The 21,005-nt window shown below is 39.0% G+C and overlaps 1 protein-coding gene across 1 annotated transcript in view; it reads left to right on the forward strand.

Moving 5' to 3' along the window:
* Nucleotides 1–11,646: 11,646 nt before the first annotated feature.
* LOC101554047 (nuclear RNA export factor 2-like) overlaps nucleotides 11,647–21,005 on the forward strand; it is an 89,463-nt gene continuing 80,104 nt past the window's right edge. The window contains exon 1 of the mRNA XM_055122024.1: nucleotides 11,647–11,814. The gene's annotated coding sequence lies outside the window, so the exon portion shown is untranslated. The remainder of the gene's footprint in view (nucleotides 11,815–21,005) is intronic.

Here is a 21,005-nt window from a genome sequence, read left to right on the forward strand (position 1 = left end):
GAAGACCTCCAGAACCCAGCGAGAGTCATGCTCAAGGCCACTCTCCATATGTTCGGACAAGCCTCAAGGAGATGGCAGAGGAAACCGGGTATGCAGGACCTGCGGATGAGATATCCAAGCCTGCTCGGATCAGGCCTGGGACGCCTCCACCGAGATTCCCCATTTTCCAGTAGCTTGGCAGCCACACCCACAAACTGCCCCCTGTACTGTGTAATCCCACCAAGAGCCAAGATCCAGAGAGTATAAAACAAAGCTCAGGAAAGTGCACACAGCTGTATTTGTGGCATCGAGACCTCTTATAGCCTAGTTCTCCCTCTCAGAGAACCTGGCAAGGTACCGAGAGCATCCTGCCCACATGGCAGAGCCTGGCAAGCTCTCTGTGGTATATCAATATGCCAACTACAGTAACAATGATGGGTCTCATTCCCCTTACCCTGAAAGAGCCTTCATTCCAGCACTGCTGGGAAGAACGAGTAAAGAGAGGGTGCTAAAATCTCAGGGCTAGGACAAATGTAGACATTACTGGCGCCTGCTTGAGCAAATCGATGATCAATGGGGTGACAGCGATACAATTATATAAATGCTTTATATAAGCATTTTATAAACAGTTTATATAAACATATTTAATTTCACAGAGAGTCTTGTCTTGTGAAATGTTGTAGAATCTTGTCTCTTTTATTTGAGGTTAAGACTGGTCAGATGTTGGACTGATTCAGCCACTATTAAATTTCATATCTGCTTTTCATTTTAAGCAATTTTGCAGCTTCTAAATATCATTGCCTATATTTGTTTTCTATTAAAGGTTGAATTTTAATTTGAAAATTTTATAGCTTCTAATAAAATACATAGTTTTTAATGTTCTAGTTACACAGTTTTTTCTATATTTATAACCTGGATATTTTCTTTTTTAAAAAAATTTATTTCATTGAATCACCATGTGGAAAGTTACAAAGTTCTCAGGCTTATGTCTCAGTTATACAATGCTCAAACACCCGTCCTTTCACCATTGCCCATATTCCACCACCAAAAAATAAAAAATTTTAAAAAACACGCAGTATACATCCCACCCCCCACCCCCACCCCCACCTGCATAACTGAGAAATTTCACTTCATTTTCTCTTTACCTTGATTACATTCCATATTTCAAGACAAAACTCACTATTCTTGTTGGAGTTTATCCCCTCAAAATACGGCCCTATTGACAAGGAAACATTTGATAATTAGTTTTCCACTTATGAGAACGAAGAGTCGCGCGGCCACAGTAGAGTGACTCTGAGGATTTCTGTATTTTAGGATTTCTGTATTTTAGTAACTAAGCCCAGGGAGATTTAAGTTGGAAATTGCATCATTTCCCTTCCTGGAGCAGCATGGAGCAAAAGCTTAGTTCACAGTATGGAGACATGGCTGCAAGCACTTGCTGGGACCAGAAGTAATATAGCTGGCTCTGGATCCTGGTCATTCAGCAGCACAGTGGCTGTGCAAAGGCATGGCCGCCCAGGTCGAATCTCGGCGGAGTGCGAGTCAGTACCGGCACCGGCCCGAGACTCAACCTGGATATTTTCTATAAATGAAACTTTTTCTTCTATAGATGGATATACATGTTTTGGGTAAAAAGTAATAAGTATCGCACACAACGGAAGGGAAGGATGAATATTTAATTCTTTTGCACAGTTTCTACTTTTAAATTAATTTGTTTCTTTGATACGATACTCCAAAGGTGAGTAGTGAGCTTGCATTTTGTTTTTCTTTCGTAGTCCTCATCATTCATAAATATTTGTACATTTGTAGTCGTTGTTTTGTTTAATGGTAAAATTATTCTATCTCTGACACATAAGAGCTCTTTAAAGTAATTTTTACTTTTTTTGACATGATTTCTAGTATCAGAATTCAATAGAGACTGCTCTCTACAATCAGTATGCAAACTTGGACGTAGGAATTTCTCCAAGGAAACCTGGTTCTTTTTAGTAGAAAATGATTTTAGAAAATTTGATCTAGGTATTAGAACTTCACATTATTATTGGGTTGCTTATTGTATCTTGTTATTTTCAATGCATAAGGTCTGCAAATATGTATTATGTTTTTTATTAGAATGTGTATTATTTGCTTCCTTCCTGTCTTACTCCTTCGTCCCGTGAAAAGTAACCATTTCATCTTTTACAACATTCCAGTTTTTTTTTTAAAGAATCAAATATAATATGCATATTCATTTCTTTCTTAACTGTCAGGTAAGAAGAAACATTCTATGCCATAGTTGTCTAATAGAATTTATATGTTGATAAAAATGTTCTCTGTTTGCACTAAGCAACATGATAAATAACCACTAGCTACTTGTGAATGTTTAGCATCCAAGACATAATGAGTGCTACTGAGGAGCTAAGTTTAGAAATTTATTTAAATTTTATTAAAAATTAGGGGCCAGACCAAAAGGCACATGAAAAAGTGCTCTACATCACTAATCATCAGAGAGATGCAGATCAAAACAACCACGAGATACTACCTCCCACCACAGAGGCTAGCACACATCCAAAAGAACAAAAGCAACCGCTGTTGGAGAGGATGTTGGGAGAAAGGGACCCTTCTACACTGCTGGGAATGCCAACTAGTTCAGCCCTTTTGGAAAACAATATGGACGATTCTCAAAAAATTAGAGGTTGAGCTCCCATTTAACCCAGCAATAGCACTGCTGGGAATATATCCCAGAAAAGCCAGAAAGTATAGTCTAAATGACATCTGCACTTATATGTTCATCGCAGCACTGTTTACAATAGCCAGAATATGGAAAAAACCCGAGTGCCCTAGAACAGATGACTGGTTGAAGAAACTATGGTACATCTATACAATGGAATACTACGCGGCTGTTAGAAAAAGTGAAGTCATGACATTTGCATATAAGTGGATCAGCATGGAAAGTATCATGCTAAGTGAAATGAGTCAGAAAGAGAGAGACAGACATAGAAAGATTGCACTCATCTGTGGAATATAGAATAATAGACTATAAGACTCACACCCAGGATTAGTAGAAATAAGTACCAGGAGGTTGTCTCCATGGCTTGGAGGCTGGTCTCTCATTCTGGGCAACTCAGAGAAGGGAACACCAAGTAAAATGTGGTCGGAGGTCATGCGGGGGAAGGGTGATGCGGGCCGAATAGAGACTAGAGACTGAACACAATGGCCACTCAACACCTTTATTGCAAACCACAACACCTAATCAGAGAGAGAGAGAGAGAGAGAGAGAGATCAAAAGGGAATACCCTGCCATAGTGGCAGTGTGGGGTGGGGGGAGACGGGACTGGGGAGGGCGGGAGAGATGCTGGGTTTACTGGTGGTAGAGAATGGGCACTGGTTAAGGGATGGGTTCTTGAACTTTGTATGGGGGAAACATGAGCACAAAAATGTATAAATCTGTAACTGTACCCTCACGTTGATTCACTAATTAAAAATAAATAATTTATTTAAAAAAAATTAGGGGCGCCTTTTGGCCCTGCTGTGGATCGAGCATGATGGAAGAGCCCAAAAGAGCGCCCTTGGACTCCAAGCAGCGCACTGAACTAATTCCAGCATGGGATCGGAGACCCCATGGCGGGCTGCGAGAGTGGAAACCGGGCATTCCCCAATTCTTTTAACCTCTCTCTCTCAACCCCTTCCTCCCGAGCACAGCACAGGGTCCACGGCTTTCTGAGCGCAAAATGGAGACGTCGAGCCTCTCTCTAGGTTTCTCCATCTTATGAACACCATAAAAGGGTAAAAGTTTGTAGTGATATTATTTCTGGTTGTACTTTCCCTGGACTTTATACAGAAACCCAAAACCGTGCGGCCGCTGCCGCGGCCGCGTGACCTAATGTCATCTTAGCATCAGCAATATGTAATGGTTCCTTTTTAATGGGTCGGACTTTTGTGGGAGATCCTAACAAGAATAGTAAGTCTTTTGCTAAAATATTGAAAGCAATCAAAGTGGTAGCCATCTCTCTAGACTGAACTAAGCTATATCCCCACGCCGGTTGAGCAGAAACATCCTTCTTTCTAGGGAAGAAACGCGGCGTGGCGTCAACCATAGTGTGATGTCCATTAAGCAAACAGACCTGGTGGCGTGGGAATGGGATATAAGGGGAAAAATTATGTACATAGAACAGCGGGACGCTGGTGGAATCTCGAGCCGGAGCCGATACCAGCGCAAGACCTTTGGTTCCAGAAACTGCTTGCAGACACTCTACTAGACTATCAACTAAGCCAGAGCCCCACGCCGGCTGATGACGGGAAATAACCATCCTTTTCAGTTTTTTTCCCTTTATCAGACAGCGTGGTGATTACTAAACAGGCATGAACTCAGTGGCGCGGGGCAAGGAGGAAAAAGAAAAGCTATGTAACAAACAGCGGGACTTAATATCTCTATTTTCTTAGCAATGGAGAACTATCAAATGCTTCCTTGGCAATAGGACTGTCTTTTTCTTTTTGGGGGGAAACCCCAGCAACGGTAGTGAGTTGTGTGTTGAAACATGGAATGTAATCGAGATAAAGCGTAAACGAAGTGAAACTTATCACTTACAAGGGTGGGGACTGGGGAGGTGGGAGGGGGCGGCAGGTATACTGGGGGGGTTGGTGATGGAAGATGGGCACTGGTGAAGGGAAGGGTGTTTGAGTATTGTATAACTGACATAATCCTGAGAACTATGTAACCCTCCACATGGTGATTCAATAAAATAAAAAAAAAAATTAGGGGCCAGAGAGTACAGTGGGTAGGACTCTTGAACACAGCTCTTCCGGGTTCAATACTGGCATCCCATATGGTCCCTTGAACACACCAGGAGTGATTCCTAAGTGCAGAGCTACGAAGAAGCCTGAGCAATGCCAAGTATTGCCAAAATAAAATTCACTACGTTTAAGGTAATACATTTATTAGAATTAAATAGTGACATGTGACTCATGGTTATCATATTGAACAATGATACTATAAATTTTTTGCACCTTGAATTCTTCATTTTACCAAACATCCTGGAGATCGCTCCATAGCAATATAGATTCCTTTTATCTTTTATATCTGCATTGTATTATACGATGTAGATATACTTTCTCTTTTATTTTTCGCATTTTGGGTCACACCCAGCAATGCTCAGGGATTACTCCCGTCTCATGCACTCAGGAATTGCTCCTGGCAGTGCTCGGTGGACCATATGGGATGCTGGGAATCGAACCCGGGTCGGCCACGTGAAAGGCAAGCACCCTACCCGCTGTGCTATTGCTCCAGACCCTAGATATACTTTCTATTATTCAACATTTCTCCTATGGTGGACATCTGCCTGGTTTTAGTATTTGGGTGTGAAGGATACATCTGGCTGTGATCAGGGCTTACTCCTGGCTCTGAGTTCAGTGATCACTCTTACCAAAGCCCATGGGGTACTAGGGATCATACTCTGGTCAGACGAATGCAAGATAAGCACCTTATCTACTCTACTATCTCTCCAATCTCCTTTCCTCCACTTTCAGTAAAATGAATTCTTATTTTTTTAATGAATTCTTATTCTTGGATAGCCATGTGCCCATGTACAAATAGACATGGAATATATTCTTAATACCATTGGAATATATTCTTAAAACCGCAAGTGATAATTTCAATAATAAATACCTAAGTAATTAAAAAAATTCGTATCTTATTTTCTCCACAAAGATTTACCATTTCATATTGTCTTTGGTAATGCATGGCATTACTTATTTTCTAATATACTATTTTTAAAAATATTGCAGGAAAGTAGACAGCATCATGTAATAATCACTGTCACTGTCATCCCGTTGCTCATCAATTTGTTTGAGCGGGCACCAGTAACGTCTCTCGTTGTGAAACTTATTGTTGCTGTTTTTGGCATATTGAATACACCACGGGTAGCTTGCCAGGCTCTGCCGTGCGGGTGAGATACTCTTGGTAGCTTCCCAGGCTCTCCGAGAGGCGCGGAGGAATCAAACACAGGTCAGCCACATGGAAGGAGAATGCCCTACTGCTGTGTATCGCTCCAGCCGATCATGTAATAAATGTGTAAAATTTATTAACTAAATTAGGAAAATTAGATATTCATTCAGGGGTCTTTTTCATGTCCAACATTTAAAAATATTTTTATTTTTTAATTAAAGAACCATGACTTAGAAAGTTATTGATAGTTAAATTTTAGGAATACGGTAATTCAACACCAATCCTCCCACCATTTTCAACTTCCCTCTACCAGTGTTACTAGATTCCCTCCCCAACCCAACCCTTAGTCCATCCCTACCTGTCAACCTGACAGGCACATTACAAAGTTCCAGTAGTTGCCACTTAGATCTCATATTTTCAGTTTTGTTGAATTTGAGTTTGTGATATATGGCTATATCCCTCACTCATATCACTGATATAACTGAGGCCCTGCTGCCTGTTAACCCATTACTTCTTGCTCTCTTCTTCCTCTACCCCTTGATTTCTTTCCTTCTCTGTCTCCTCTCTAAACACTGGGGTCACATTTCCTCATCTAGTATTCTATATTCCACAGATAAGTGAGATCATTCTGTGTTTGTCTTTCTCTTTCTGGCTTACTTCACATGCTTACTTATATCTTCAGTTCCAATCATGTTGTAGCAAATTGCATGATTTCATCGTTCCTTATAGCTGCATAGTATTCCATTGTTATTATATACCACATCTTCATAATCCATTCATCTGTTGCTGGACACCTAAGTTGACTCCATATCTTAGCTATTTTACTGAGTGCAGCAACAAATAATGGTGTGTATATGTCCTTTTGAGAGGATGTTTTCATGTCTTAGGGATAGATGCCCAAAAGTGGAATTGCTTGATCATCACTGTCACCCTGTTGCTCATCGATTTGTTCGAGCGGGCACCAGTAACGTCTCTCATTGTGAGACTTATTGTTACTGTGTTTGGCATATCCAATACGCATGGGTAGCTTGTCAGGCTCTGCCTTACGGGTGCAATACTATCAGTAGCTTGCCAGGCTCTCCGAGAGGGGCGGAGGAATCGAACATGGGTCGGCTGCGTGAAAAGCGAATGCCCTACCGCTGCGCTATCGCTCCAGCCCTTAGAATTGCTTGGTCATACGACAGTTAAATTCTAAATTAACTGAGAACTTTTCATAATCTTTTCCACAGGGGTTCTACCAGACAACATTCCCACCCAATGTGGATAAGACTTCCCTTTTCACCACATCCTCATTTAGTTAGTTGTCTTTTAGCTTTAGCCCATGGTATTTTGTTGTTGTTGACAAGCAGAAGCTCTTTAACTTCATGTAGTCACATTTGTTTATTTTTGATTTTGCTGTCTTTGCCAGTAGTATCAGATCACTTAGACCAACTTTGAAGTCCAAATCTCAAAGTGTTCTGCCTATATTTCCCACAATGTACTGTACAGTTTCTGGTTGGATCTTAAGGTCTTTGATCCACTTTGAATTGACTTTTTTGTGTGATGTGTAAAATATGGGTCAAGCCTTAGTTTCTTACATGTAGTTTTCCAATTTTCCCATGCCAATTTTCCCATTTGTTGAAGAGAATATCTTTACTCCATTTCATGTTCTCAGCTCCTTTATTGAAAATTAACTTCCCATATGTGTATTGGTTTTGGTAGCCAGAACTTCTAATACTATGTTGACTAGAAGTGGATAGAGGGACCATCCTTTCCATTACCTGATCTCAGAGAAAATTCTTTTAGTTTTTCATCATTAGGTATAATACTGGCTGTTGGCTTGAACATATGGCCATTATTATTTTGAGGAAGGTTCCTTCTACTCCTATTTTGTTGAGTGTTTTTTTTAATCATGAATCGATGTTGTATCTTGTCAAAGTCTTTCTCTGCATCAATTGATATGGTCATATGATTTTAATCTTTCCTTTTATTAATGTGCTGTATTATATTATTTTATTTGTGAATATTAAACCATCCTTGCATCCATGGGATTAATCCCACTTGATCAGGGTGTATAATTTTTGTAATATGTTGTTGTATTCAGTTAGCTAAGTTTTTATTTATCTATCTATCTATCTATTTTTTATTTATTTGCTTTTTGGGTCACACCCAGCGATGCACAGGGGTTACTCCTGGCTCATTCAGGAATTACTCTCTGGAAGTGCTCAGGGGACCATATAGGATGCTGGGAATTGAACCCGGGTCGGCTGCATGCAAGGCAAACGTCCTACCCGCTGTGATATCATCCCAGCCCCGAGCTAAGTTTTTTAAAGGATGTTTGCATCAATATTAATCAGGGATATTGATCTGAAATATTCTTTTCTGGAATTTCCACTGTCTGCTTTGGGTATTAGTGTAAAGTTAGCCTCATAGAAAGTATTAGGAAGAATTCCTGTGTCTTCCATATTATTGAAGAGCGTAAGTAGTATAGACAGCAAATCTTCTTTGAAGGTTTGCTAGAACTCACCAGTGAACATGGATGAACACCAGTGAACTGGTGAACAGGACAGCCTTCATGTGACCTTAAGAACATGTTCTAGAGTCCTCTTTCCCTCTTAGAAATGTTCCTCTCCTCTAGATTTTCTCCTGAATATCTCTGGTTCAGACCTCAGTGAAGAAGTAGAGAGATTTCCAGTTTTTGCATGAAGCAGAAACTCTGTTTTACTTGAAATGGATCATCCAGACAGTGGAATGGAAGGAACCACCATTCTAGGGATAAGGAAGACTCAAAACCTGTTAAGAAACCTACTATACTAATATAGTGAGGGGAAATGGAAAAAGTAAACCTGTATCCATGATAATAACCAATAGTGAAAACATACAAGGGTTACCTTGCTCTTCTCTCTCCTTGACTGAGGTTTCATCAGCAATATGCAGTTTGCAAGAAGACAGAGGAGGTAGTTACAAATGTTACTTAGTTTCACTTAGTTTCCCCCTACTATTCAATTGTATCATTTTCTGTTTAGATAATGGTTTTATAGAATTCAAGGGAAAACTTGAACTATACATGCATGGTATGGAGTCTGTCTGGATTATTCTTTATGGTTGAAAACTAACATGCATGCTGTTGCCTGTGTGCATTCCCATTTATGTGGCTATGAAGACAAATAAAGGGAATGTGTGTGCTGTAGATATGGAGTTACACTGACAGTGGCTGATTTACAGTAAATATCCACTATGCATTAGTACTGTAATGAGAATTAGTTATAAAAAGCAGAAAACTGGGGCTGGAGCAATAGCACAGCAGGTAGGGCGTTTGTCTTGCACGCAGCTGACCCAGGTTCGATTCCCAGCATCCCATATGGTCCCCTGAGCACCGCCAGGAGTAATTTCTAAGTGAAGAGCCAGGAGTAACCTCTGTGCATCGCCATGTGTGACCCAAAAAGCAAATAAATAAATAAATAGAAATAAAAAGCAAAAAACTATTTCTCCTATTTTATAGTTTTTGAAAAATAAACATGATTTTTTTCACAGATAATTTGTGACCACTTGGTACTTATTTTCTAATTTGATTTGAGAAAGGCTTTAAACTGCCATGTGTGGAATTCAACAGCATCTCTACAACTCCACAATGTCTTTTTTCACTGCTAAAGATGCTGCACTGGGATGCAAAGACTATGCCATGCTGATATGCCAACTCACAGGGAGAGATTAGACTTCCTAATTCATCACCATCTAGGAGAAAACTCCCTTCTTTCGTGCATCCCGTGTTCTCAGACACCCACCACAACTCATCAGGTACAAGGATCCCAAACCCTCTTCCTTAAGTTTAACTTTTCACAAAGGTTAAAAGAAATGTGTGCTTCAGATAGCTTCTGCATCCATCCCTGTCACAAATCTCTGTAAGAGTGGGAGAGGCCCAATGAACTTGGCTTCCTGTTCTTGGAGGATAAATACTGGTAGAGAAGACATTAACCACCTCAGCAGTGTGTTTCATCATACTTTTGCTAAAACTTGGCCACCAGCAATTAAAGGAGCTCCAAATGCCAGGTCCCATTCCTGGCTCTGAAAATAGAAATGAGGAGCAATTTCTTTTCTACTAGTCTTGGTGCTCAGGAGCATGTGCTTTGTGGATCCATACGTCCATGAAGAGTGGATGGCCGTCTCTCTCCTCCAGGAGTGTTGTAAATATGAAATCCAGCCACAGAGTGAAAAACATAGACTAAGTACTGGTTAACGTGTCTTTTCAATAAATAGCATCTGTCTTTGTCCCATAGAATGTGGAATTCATGTGGCAACTTGGCCTGCCTCCTCTACAACAGAGCATCTTGATCTGGATGTGACTCAGAATTAACCTGATGATCCATAACATCACTGTCACTGTCATTCCGTTGTTCATCGATTTGCTTGAGCGGGCACCAGTAATGTGTCCATTGTGAGACTCGTTGTCACTGTTTTTGGCATATCGAATACGTCACGGGTAGCTTGCCAGGCTCTGCCATGCAGGTGAGAGACTCTCGGTAGTTTGCCAGGCTCTCCGAGAGGAGTGGAGGAATCAAACCCAGGTTGGCTACGTGCAAGGCAAATGCCCTACTCGCTCTGCTATCGCTCCAGCCCATCCATAACATGGAACTCCATAATTAGTGAAACATGATTTCTATAAGTTGCAACTAAATTTAGACTAATACGTCCTTTAGAAAAGAGATATAACAGTTGGGTGCCAACAGTTTAGTTATGTGTCCATTTGAGTTCCTTTCTAGCAACCCAAATTTGTTTCTTTCAATTTTCTGCCTTATTACCTGCCTTTATATTTATTTTCCATATGATTATCGCATTTTTATCATACCAAATCCACTAAAAACATTCTTTTGGGTGGTCATAAAATTACAAATTTACAGGCTCTCCTTTATGGTAATCAGATTTAGCAAATAAAATTGTAGATTAACAGTTTAGTTTGAATTAAACAAGTAATATTGCATGTTGCATACTTACACTAAAATGTTACTTGCTTTTAACTTGCAATTCAAACTTCATTTGGTGTTCTATGTTTTGTTCTGCAAGCCTACAAATGGTAGTGTATGTGGAAAACAACGGTGCTTATGTCAACAGCTTCAGCTGAGCCCCAGAAGGCTCGAGAAACAGTTGTTAAACAAAGAAGGAGAGAGAAACTGTGATTCCCCCATTACAGAACTCATGCCAGAGAACTAAGAAAAACATATGCTTCCTCAGCACAGATGACATCTCAGTTTTCTACAGCACGTGACATGTTTTAGTTTTCTACCACATGGCTTGCTGTTTAGCATGGTGTGATTTTTGTATGTTCACTCCCTAAACGCTAGTTCACCTCAAAAAAAAAACCCTAATATGTCTCCCTGGGTCACTATATACTAAGAGTACTCCTTAGATATCACTTTAAAAAAAAACATTTTTTTATGACAGGGGCATGCAACGTTAAAAAAATACTGGGCATATTCATACCATTTGCTTGGCTCCCAGTGTCCCTAATTAGTATGCTTTCTCATTAGTGGTCTAAAAATCAAATGTATTTGTGCCTTTGGCGAAGGGAAAGTGGAAGGTGGACTATGTGGTAATATTTGCAGTTGGAGAACCTGCATGCGCAACATGGTTGCCATAGAAACCTGGCATCATCTGGTAACCTTGACAACTGTAGGGACAGATTTGACCTTGCAAGAGCAGATCCCCGCTTTCAGGTAAACAGCTTAGGGCGTGGCGACCCATGGTGGGGACTGAACCTCCCTGATCTCTGTGTAAAAGCAGAAGATCCAGACCTGAATAACATCTTTGCCTCTTTAGGACCCTGTATCCCTGCTCTCTCATAGGGAAAGCCACTGGAGTCCCTCCTGGTCCCAGTGAGTGTGGCGTCTTGCTTCGGAATGTCCTAGAGCTACTTTCCTTCTGAGGCAGAGGTGTGGGAGGTAAGACAGATAACAACTATCTCTGAAACCCAGCTTTCCTCTGTTGCTTGGGATAAGAATTATTATACCAAAGGCTCACTGTGAACATTCAATGATAACACATGAATAATGGGGCTGGAGAGATAGTATAGTGGGTAGGGAGCTTGCCTTGCATGTGGCTGACATGTGTGTGACCCCCCAGTACCCTACATGTTTCCCTCGCCATGAATAAGCCCTGAGAGGAGGTTTAATAATGTAATTTCATCAGTAATTGTTGCAGGCCTTGTAGCAGCCAGAGGCTCATCATAGAGATGCGTATTTGTGAAAGCAATGCATTATTGCATTATTTAATTTGAGGAAATAAATTGATATGTCACATACAGTCAATATAAATTTGTATGCATTGTTTTGATTATAAAATAAAAATGAATTATTCTCATAAACATCAGATCAACGATGATGTATTTTTTGCAAAGAAATTGCAATATGGATTCTTCCTGGGTAGCATGTTTTAAAAGTTGGAATATTCTTAGTGTTAGTTTAAAAAATATTTAAAATAATTTTTCAAAAATATTTGCCCTGATCTACTTATATTATAATAACACACAGTTATGTTTCCTAAAATAAATGGATTTTTATTGCAGTTCTAGTATTCTAAACCCAGGGCCTCACATTTTACTGACTCTACCACTGAGTCATATTTTCACTCTCAGATTTTCTTAAATATCATTATGACTACTACCAAGTGCTAACGTTTTTATTTATGTGTGACAGATGGAAATATGTGTCAACTTTTCCCTAAATATTTAGAAATGGGTTACTGTCACAAAAGCAGACAAGTGATAACTTTTCTCCTGATCTCAGTGAACTTGTCACTTATGTTTTCTTAATGATTAATGATGTTGAGCACATCTTCACATAATTGCTTTATATTCGTGTACATTCTTTGGTTTATGTTCAAATCATTTGTCTATCTGGCAATTTGTTGTTGATTTTCTACAAGAATTACAATACTTTGAATACAAATAATACGTTAGATATATAATTTGAGAACATTTTCCAAGTTATTCTCTCAATGATGTTCTTAGAAAAGATTTTTATTTTTGAAGAGATTTTACTTATCAGATATTCTCACTGATGGTTTGCCTTTCGATTTTGGTGTCCTACTTGGAATATGTTTACCTAATTTAAGGGCACAGGTATCTTATCTTAGAAATGTTATAGTCTTAGGCTTTCTCTTTCAAGCTGTGTTCTTTGAGCACATACCTTGCTTGCTTGTATCTATGTAATTTTACTTGTGGGTTTTTCCATTCTGGAGAGGCCCACATTCTCTCCCCAATGTGCACTCCTCTCTCTCCCCTCATGTCAAAATTCCATTCAATAAAAATTATCTTGCTTCAAACACAAAAAAGAAAAGTTATAGCTTAGGTTATATATCTATAGTTTGTATATGTTGTAATGAATGGATCAGAGACGATTTATCTACATAATAATATTCACTGATCCAGAACCATTTATTGGTTTTCAATTGCATTGTCTTGCAGTTATGTAAGCAATCTTTATAAATATATATATACATGTGTTGGTACATTTATGAGCTCTATATTTATTTATTTATTTATTGTTTTATTACAATTGTGATTTTTTTGCAAAGTTGCCTTTTACTGTCTAGGTCCATTTCATTTCAAAATGAATTTTATAATCATCCACTAATTTCCTTTAAATAGAGTTTATAAAATCTTTATTGAAATTTTACTAAATATATGACCTGTTTGAGAAGGAAAAACATATTTATAATACCAAATATTCACCCATGAACAAGAGATATATGATAGATATAAGATATAAAATTTAAAAACCTGCTGTTTTTTAAAATGTTTCCAGCAAGGTTTTAAAGGATGTAATGTGTATCTGAGGACAGATTATCTCTAAATGCTCATGCTTTTTGAGGCTATAAAACTGAAATTATCCTTAATTGCAATTTTTAATTGTTATATTTTTACTGAACTGTCAGCACCCAAGTGTATAACAAAAGGTGTTTTTATTTGCAAACAAGGGCTAGGATGGAAAAGGTTTGTTATGCATAACATGCATTTGTCTGAATTCTAGGATCAGCTCTTATTTTTTACTGAAAATCTCCTGAAATGAGAAGTATCAATACATAATTCTCTAAGTAGTCTCCAGAAAAATTCATCATAAAAGAATGTAGCTATTAGCTTCCAAATGAAATCGTGTGGTTTGGAATTGAATCTGTTAAATTGTGAGTTTTTTCTTGTTTATCTGGCAATAAATTTGCCTCTATGCATTCTCAGGCTCTTAGTAAATGAGAGTGAAAAGATGACATGCATGTATGTGAGATATATTTGTGTATTACCATATCTGCCAAGAATATTTATTGTGAAAATTCTTAGTTTAATTGCTGTGAATTGCATTAATCCTATTTAGTCCCATGGGTTAGGAACCAGTCCAAGGCAGTTATTGTTTGCTTTTCCCCTGCTTTCCCTGACCAGCATGGTTACCATGGTGACACAGTAACTACTGTGGGCGTTGATGCAGTCTGAAAATCTATTCAGGATTCTTCTTACCTGAGTAGCTTATTGATGTGATAGCTGTTGAGTGTTAGTTTTGATTCTTCATTCCCTTTATATTTGTTAATTGGCATTAAACTTAGGAGAGAGATTTCCCTTCTCCTGTTGTTTATTCATGTTTATATTCATGTAGTTTTATCCCCACTTTCATAGATTCCAATTATGAAGGAAGTATTAGTCTGTTAACATTATTGTTAACAATAACAATATAGTTGGATGCTCAAATTGTCTGAGAATCATCCTGTACAAATCCCTTGAGAGTTGTTGGCTATGTCCATTTGATGTCTTTTTAGTATTCATAGACCATAGGCTCTCTCTGAGCCTGAGTATCTCACCATGTGCATGAATAAAGTAATGATGTAATAAAGTAATAAAGTAATGGTGCCCACCTTGCAGAACTACCTCCAAACAATAATAGTGAGTTTTTTGTTGAAATATTGAATGTAATCAAAGTAAAGAGAAAGTAAAGTGAAAGTTATCAGCTACACAGGCGGGGTGGGGGGCTGGGGGGTTGGGGGGAGGTTTACTGTGGTTCTTGGTGGTGGAATATGTGCACTGGTGAAGGGATGGGTGTTTGAACATTGTGTAACAGAGACTTAAGCCTGAAAGCTTTGTAACTTTCCACATGGTGATTCAATAAAAAAAAAAAAATTTTAAAAAACTCACAAAACTTAAAAAAAATTAAATGACACAATCTGAAAATAATAACCTATATATGGTGTGTGACAACTAGAAGTCTTGCTGCAAAGTTAGGTGTTTCCTCCTAATTTTCCTGCTGTGTTCTGTCAAAGTGATGCCTCTGATACTGATATACTAGCATGGCTACCAGAAGGAATACTGCACATATAACAACAAGCAGGCATTATATGATTACATTTCTGTAATACCTGTTCTGGGCAGGAAGGAATTTGATTTATGTAAGACACAAAACATCATTGCACAGCTTTCAATTAAGTGAGTGAGTACTGGCGAAAAACATGCTCAAGTAGTTCCCCAGTGTTAAATGTCCATTTCCTGCCTCTTATATTCCTTTCTATTCCATCATCTGTAGTACATCCTCTCTGTTTCTCTACTGGCATATAAGAAAATGGTGTGGAATCAGAGATCCAGAAAACAGAGAACAAAGGATGGTGTTGAGAGTACACTTTTCTGGAACAAGTGCAGAGAGCACTTTAGATTTAGATAAGTCAAAATCCTTCCACTAGCTTCATCTATGCAGAAGTATATCAATACCCAAAACACCAAACAACTCAGAAAGACTAGAACTTGTGGGAATTGCTGTGGTTGTAGGTATGAGGGGGAAACCAGTGCACTTTCAGTAAGTATATGAACCAAGACAACCCTTATATCATAGATGTCTACATTAGAATGCTACGTTAGAACCACACAAATGCTAAATTTTTAGATCAGGATTTTTTTTGTTTTTTGGGGGGGTCAAATATGGCTATTCTTTGGGGTTATTCCTGGCTCTGCACTCAGTAATTGCTCCTGGTAGTGTTAAGGGGCCCATATGGGATGCCATGGATCAAACACAGATCAGCTGCATGCAAGGCAAGTGCCTTACGCTCTGTACTATCACTGTGATCAGTATTTTTCTAAGTGTTGTTCATTCATTGAAATCTTCAGGGTGTACTTGTTAAAACTTCAGATTCCTGGGTCCATCTGAAGTTACCGGAATAAAAAACAATGGTATTGAACTGGTACTTCCACTTGGACAACACTTAGAAAAATACTGATCTTGAATCACAGTGATAGTACAGAGAGTAAGGCACTGGGACTGGGAGCCGGCAAGCTACCGAGAGTATCCCGCCCGCATGGCAGAGCCTGGCAAGCTACCCGTGGTGTATTGGATATGCCAAAAACAGTAACAATAAGTCTCCCAATGGAGACGGTACTGGTGCCTGCTTGAGCAAATCGATGAGCAATGGGATGACAGTGACTCTATTTAGGTATTCATTTACTTTAAAAAACCCTCGTGTTCATATAAGGTCATAATAATTCCTCATGGTTAGCCTGTTTGTTACCAGTTTTCCCAAATTAGAACGGAAGCTCCAGAGACCCTGGCTGTCCTGTTCTTCATGTGTATTGCCACTGCCCAGTTCAGTGTCTTTATTATAAGTCAGTGAATAAATGTTACTAGGTTTAGGGTTTGTTATTTACTTAACATACCACAGACAGGTATTTAGAACTAAATATCAGGTGAAAAATACAAAGAAAGATGACACAAAAGGCTTCAAAAATTTCAGAATACTTTCCCTCTAGTATCTGTAGTATGTTTTTTAAACTTGAAGTGAGTATCTGAAATAACTGTAGTTATCACTCAAGATATACCTATCAGGGCTGGAGCAATAGCACAGCGGGTAGGGCATTTGCCTTGCACACAGCCAACCTGGGTTCGATTACCAGCATCTCATATGGTCCCCTGAGCACTGCCACGAATAATTCTTGAGTGCAGAGCCAGGAGTAACTCCAGTGTATTGCCGGGTGTGACCCAAAAAAACTAAAAAAAAAAAGATATACTTATCTCCAGTTAAATTCTTTGATCACTGCCATCCCGTTGCTCACGGATTTGTTCGAGCGGGCACCAGTAACGTCTCTTATTGTGAGACTTATTGTTACTGTTTTTGGCATATCCAATATGCTACAGGTAGCTTGCCAGGCTCTGCCGGGTGGGCGCGATACTCTCGGTCGCTTGCCGAGCTCTCTGAGAGGGGCGAAGGAATCCAACACAGGTTGACTGTGTGAAAGGCAAACGCCCTACCGCTGTGCTATAGCTCCAGCTCACCTAAATAGAGTAGATTTTATAAATGGGATTGCCAATGAAATTGTGCAAGTGACATTGGGTTGTGTCCTAAACAATGAGAAGCCAGGCCTGAATGGGTCTTTTGTCACAGGCTCTGTGATGTGACCCATATTTTGCAAACAAGAATTTTTGTCCAGGGGAGAGAGTTTGTAGGCAGTTTTTGTGGCATTAATATTCCTTTTGAGGCCAATGAAGCATCTAATGGAGTTGCTAAGTACATCTTAGAAGTCAGCAACATTCTTAAGTGACTTTTGGTGTTCAGTTCATCGATCATTAGATGTACCCCCTTTCCCACTTGATTACACTGGAAAGGGTGATGGTACACATAGGCCCTTGATTTGATCTAATGTTCTAGATGTTTTTTCAGGTGTCTTGCTTCTCCATTAAAATGATTTGCACCTTCTGCATTTTATCTCTATAAATAATAGCACATACTTAGTGACAAAAAGAGTTTTTGTCATAAACTGTTTTATTTATTTTTATTGTATCTGCATTTTTTATTTATATTTTTTATTTGTTAATTAGTGAGTCACCATGAGGGTACAGATACAGATTTACACATTTTCGAGCATGTTTTTCCCTCATATAATGTTCGAAAACACATCCCTCCACCAATGCCCATTCTCCACCACCAATAAACCCAGTATCCCTCCCACTCCCCAATCCCATCTCCCCCCACCCCACCCTGCCTCTGTGGCAGGGTATTCCCTTTTGATCTCTCTCTCCAATTGGGTGTTGTGGCTTGCAATAGGGGCATTGAGTGGCCATTGTGTTCAGTCTCTAATCTACTTTCAGCACGGATCTCCCTTCCCGCTCGGGATCTCTAACCACATTTTACTTGGTGTTCCCTTCTCTATCTGAGCTGCCCTTTTCCCCAGCATGTGAGACCAGCTTCCAAGCCATGGAGCCAACCTCCTGGTACTTATTTCTACTATTCTTAGATATTAGTCTCCTACTCTGCTATTTTATATTCCACAGATGAGTGCAATCTTTCTATGTCTGTCTCTCTCTTTCTGACTTATTTCACTTAGCATGATACTTTTCATGTTGATCCACTTATATGCAAAGTTCAAGTCATAAACTCTTTTAACCTTTCAGTTAAAATATTTTATGCTTGTTTTCTCCTATATTTGTAGGTAGGAGTTGGCATTTTCTACACCATTGGCCTCTGAGGGAATTTTCTGTAGAGAAGAAAATGTTCTGTTGTTGTGCTAAATGACATGCTAATCACTAGCTACCTGTGGGCATAGAGCACCTGGAATGTGGTAAATGCTTCTGAAGAATAGAATATCTAATACTATTAAAATGTTTTAGTCTTAATAGCCACTGTGGTCACTGGTTACTCTTTTCTACAATAGTAACTCTACATGTTCAGGCCTCTTGCCTATTTCACTAAGTAATATGTACTGGAGAGCACATAGTATAGAAAGGGGACATTTCATATTTATATGTGCACAATTTTCCAGTATGTAGATATACCATATATCAAACAGTTTTCTACTCTGTGTCTTGTCTTATGGTATTATAAGTTAGTCTCCAGGAAATTATCTTGTACTTATGCTTTTTTAGTATTTTTGAATAGTTTCTTTGGAAGAGTTTTTAGTAATAGGCAATTTTTCTCTAAATGGCAGATTTTGAACCTATGGCAACTCATGCTAGGCAAGTTGAGTTGCTGAGATACTCTATAGTCCTTGGAATCCAAAAATGGACAAGGGACTCAACAAAGACAAACAAATTTTTTTTTTACCTCCAACAATGAAATAAAAATGCTTGTTTCTTACGGACTATAGGGGAGGTAAAAAAAATGAATGTGGTTAATCCATTAAAAATGTTCCACTGCATTGGGATGATTAGAAATGGGGTCCTAACTGTGGACTTCTCTTTAAGAAAGCAGCCTCTATACTGCGCGTTCCCCCAGAGATCTCTCCGGCCCGCGGAGAGACAACAGTGGAAAGCGCTCCTAATTGGGTGGGTTCTGTGAGCGGTTCCGACCTGAAATAAAATTAGTGAGGATAATAAATAGGGGGCCCAAGACGACACATGCTGATCAAGGGCAACTTTATTTACTGCCATGCTGGTTTTATACTTTTCTTAGCAGGGGGTTGGTACATAAGTTGTCAATCATCAGGGAAGTGTCTTCTCAGACCGAATAAGGAAAGGTTCGGGGTGTATTAGGTGGGCTTACAACATTCTCCAAGAGTAGATAGAGAAATAGTGGGGAGGGGAAGGCAAGGGTTCATCTGGCAGGAGCATCTGGCAGGAGGAATGCACAAGGCTTATAGTGTAGAGGAAGGTATTCTACTTTAGGGCTTTATGGCGGCTCTTAGTTAACTGCCCTGGGCTACTTTTACCTCTTGAGTTTGGCTATTTCCTTTGTCACAAGGGCACCTTTGCCTCAGGTCATCAAAGCTGGTAATGGAATTTTCCAGTTTGTCCAGGGTAAAGGTTTTGGGGTCCTCTTTTGTTCAGGGTCCAGGTATAGTTTTGTTCAGTCCCCAACACTATACCTCTATGTATCCTACACATTTGAATCAAAGTTTAGATCAATGTTTGAATTGCCTTATCATCTCATCAACACTAGGGATGCAAATATAAAATTGGCCTGACACACAATAGATGACCAATATGTGTCAATAAATAAATAAGATGCACGAATAAGAATAAAGAGAAAAGGAAATCCTGTCTATGTTTTTTAGTCTTTTTACTGGCAAGAATTTTTCAGAGTGGGGAATCTCTTAAATTTATTGTTTAAGAATTTTATTTAAGGGGGAAATGTGTAAAATGTGTTTCTATTTATAAAAACAGTGCTTTTAACAGATTAGTTTATAATCTATAGAAAATGGGTAAACATTAAAGTCTATATTGATGGTGTAAAAATATTAAGGGGTTTGTTTAAGGTAGATTTTGTGATACTGAGAAGGGTGAGTACATAAGCCAAATTATTTTGAAATTTTTTAGACTGAAATGGTCAGGTCCAGTCTGACATCTTTAGTTACTATAGCTGGACATCCTGCCATTTGTTAAATTAAACAGAAAGCTCCATGACTTGCAAGTATGAATGATTGAGATACAGAAAAAACATACCCATTAATTTCACAGGTTTATTTTTTCAGCATTTTATGAAACAGTTTTTATATTGAATATATTGTAGAATCTTATTTATAGAAAACAAAAGTAGTCACTCTATCTTACTAATGCCATTTTGCATTTTGTAGTTCCTATATTTAAAGTTTATATCAACCCATTATTTTCAAAACGGCAATTGATTCTTTTTTCTTTTTTCACTTTTTTATTAAACTACTGTGGTTTACAAAGTTATGCATAGTTGAGTTTTAGACATAAAATATTGCAGCACTAATTCTACCACCAGTGTCATCTTCCCTCTACCCCATCAATATTCCCAGGTTCCCTCCCATACAACCCCCTCCAGCCTGCCCTCTTTTTTTAAGCTTTCTGGGTCACACCTGGCGATGCATAGGGGTTACTCCTGGCTCTGCACTCAGGAATTACCCCTGGTGGTGCTCAGGGGACCGTATGGGATGCTGGGAATCGAACACGGGTTGGCCTCCTGCAAGGCAAATGCCCTCCCCGCTGTGCTATCGCTCCAGCCCCCAGCCTGCCCTCTTGACAGGCACTTTTCTAAGTTTGGTTGTTGAAGTTTGGGTCTCTTGATTTTAGTCTTGTTGAGTCTGTGGTTTGGATATTTGTATCTATCTTTCAAAAGTTTAAAAATAAATAAGCATATTTCCAGGACTGTATTAATTAATTGCACAACTTAAAAATAGGAAAAATTCTGTCACATATTACCTTTGTCATCCAAC

This window comes from Sorex araneus, chromosome X, assembly GCF_027595985.1.
Source record: "Sorex araneus isolate mSorAra2 chromosome X, mSorAra2.pri, whole genome shotgun sequence".
Lineage (NCBI taxonomy): Eukaryota > Metazoa > Chordata > Mammalia > Eulipotyphla > Soricidae > Sorex > Sorex araneus.